Source organism: Penaeus vannamei, chromosome 25, assembly GCF_042767895.1.
Source record: "Penaeus vannamei isolate JL-2024 chromosome 25, ASM4276789v1, whole genome shotgun sequence".
Taxonomy (NCBI): domain Eukaryota; kingdom Metazoa; phylum Arthropoda; class Malacostraca; order Decapoda; family Penaeidae; genus Penaeus; species Penaeus vannamei.
The window spans coordinates 6,330,047-6,332,546 of record NC_091573.1 but is presented as its reverse complement, the minus strand read 5'-3'; the positions used below and the strand labels follow the sequence as shown (position 1 = coordinate 6,332,546).

The 2,500-nt window shown below is 33.6% G+C and overlaps 1 protein-coding gene across 1 annotated transcript in view; it reads left to right on the top strand.

The window, feature by feature from the left end:
- Positions 1–265: 265 nt before the first annotated feature.
- LOC113812134 (ankyrin-3) overlaps positions 266–2,500 on the top strand; it is a 20,616-nt gene continuing 18,381 nt past the window's right edge. Inside the window, exon 1 of the mRNA XM_070139043.1 lies at positions 266–506. The gene's annotated coding sequence lies outside the window, so the exon portion shown is untranslated. The remainder of the gene's footprint in view (positions 507–2,500) is intronic.

Below are 2,500 nucleotides of genomic sequence, written 5' to 3'. Positions count from 1 at the left end.
CTTTTTGTTATGCACTTATCCCGCACGAACGATTAAAACATGCAGTCCATTATTCCCCATGGCATTAGACATAGCCTATATAAAAAGATGAAAAATAGATACAAACACTAAACTCTCCCAAAAGAAACTAACCATCCTTCCTAAAAAATAACCTTAATAAAATATAAACAAAACCTGCCCTCCCACCCCCCAAAAAAAACCAAAATCTGCAGAAGAAAGGCGACTGCAGACACGTTTTCCCCCGCGCGAGCCACTTTTCCCCCGCCTCTGCCCCCTGACCGCGTATTTTCCCCCCACCCAATGGCAGGGCGATCTCGCATCTAAGCAGAAAACAAATTACCGAGTGTTGGCTTATCTCATGCTCTTCTCTCGTGACAAGCTTGAGCCGTGGTGTCAATGGGAATAAATAAGGCCAAGGAGAGAACGGAGGATAATCCAAGGAGTCCACAAAATGCTGAAAAGACAGACGCCCTTGAATGGCTGTCTCCAATAAGCGTTTGTTAAAGGTTTGTTGTTAAGGATTCTATCTCATTTTTTTCCCAAATCACACTATCAAAAAAGGTGCTTCTTCCTCTCTCGTGTGACACTGTTCTCGTTCTAGTTTTCTCCCTTTTCAGGACTTTTAAGGGAATTAAAGATAATGAGTAAGATACACCAGTGGCAGACGATCATACAATCTTTTTTTTTACAAGTTCCATACATTGACATAATTTTCTTACTAATTCCCTTTCACTTTATTTGCCATCTGCGTTTCTCATGAGGTCAGAATTTCCTCCTTAAAGACATTTAAAGTGAGAAATGGTTAATATGGTTGAGTTAGAAGTGTATTGAAGACAATCTGTTTACTTTGTTGAAAACCTTCAGTATTGTTGTTATTTCCACAGAAGTCCTTGGACAAAGTCTTTTATTCTTGTGTATTCTTTCATATTATTACAAGAATAAGCTCGTCTTGTCCTGGAATTACAGTGCCTTTTATGGTGTGTCTGGGATTGAAAAATAAATGGTGTTGAAGAGATAGCTAAGAATTGCATACATTATTTCCTCATTTGTTCCTCACTTTCATTCTCTGTCAATTTGCAACATTTTCATCACCATCAGAATTTAAGTAAGAAAATTCAATAAAACCAGTTCTTAATTTCAAAGAAGAAAATAGACAGAAACTTGTATTAAGTACAACAGCGCATAATGATATTTCTTTATGTATTCACTTTTACCAATTCACTAATTGAACTATCTTTCGATCTGTTTCATTCTTCGCAAATAGTAGTTTACATTTTCTTCACAAATTTGATACTGTGAAGTAGGTTTTTCTTGGCGAAAGTACTTCATAACTCACAATAAGAGTAAAGTTTAACTCTTTTATCTTTAATTAATCTTTGTTACAGAAATTATTGGTATTATTGTTACTTTTTATTTTTAGTTGCAATTTATTTTGTTTTCATTTTTGTTTTTACTAGTAGGAGTTATGTTATTCATAATATAAATACTATTATTTGTGTTATTATCTGTATTATGATTATTGATATGATTAATATTACTAATATGATACTGATCACAAAGACGGGTTTAATTATTATCATCACAGCTTCAATCCCTACTGTAAAAGTCATTGTCTCACAGCTGAATGTGCTAAATATACTGAAAGAATTTGTAAATTACCTCTGTGGGATAAAGGAACTGACGTGACATTAATTCCAAGTCACATACCCTCCATTATACTATGAAATTGGCTCAACTTTGGGACAAATGACAGAAAATAAGGACTCATCGAGTATGAACCCTTCCAAATCGTGCACAGCCTTTGCATAGTAACTGCGGTGATTATATAAATTTTTTGTTCTGATATTCGTACTTTTTTCTTTTCTTTGGAATAGGTATTATTGGATGAGAATTCATCCTGTTAGGGGGAATGGATAAGCCACTTTGCTTAATAGGATTTGAGGTAACGCAAATGTCCGTTTCTCGTGTTTTATTGGTGCAATTAACAAAAGAAAATTAATTATTGTTTTCTTGTGCTTGATAGCAATCAAGTACGTTGTCAAACTAAAGTGGAAATGACCTTTTATAATTGATTTTAGAAATTACTAAAATGATCATTAAAAAAGAAACTATCATTGAGGTCATATAATTGTTTATATGTTAGCATATTATATGATGATAACCTCCTCGTACTTTATAATTTGAACACACTTCTGCACTGTTAAAGTAATATCTAACAGTAATTAAATAACATTGAGTAAGTTACTGAATTCAAGTGCTGAGATCGAGTAATGTTAGTTACTAGGTGCAGTAAGGACCCAGTTACATGTAGCATAAGGGAGAACTTGTAAGGCTTCGATAAGTTATATGATTCTTTTGTTTCTTTGTTTTCTCTTATGTTTATATATTAAAGGCTTGAGCAACTCTGATTTTAGATTGAATAAATTTAATGTTATGCTGTCAAAGGGAACATGACAGCACAATCAGGTTTAAAAAGAAGAAATAAAAGATCTGTGCCAAG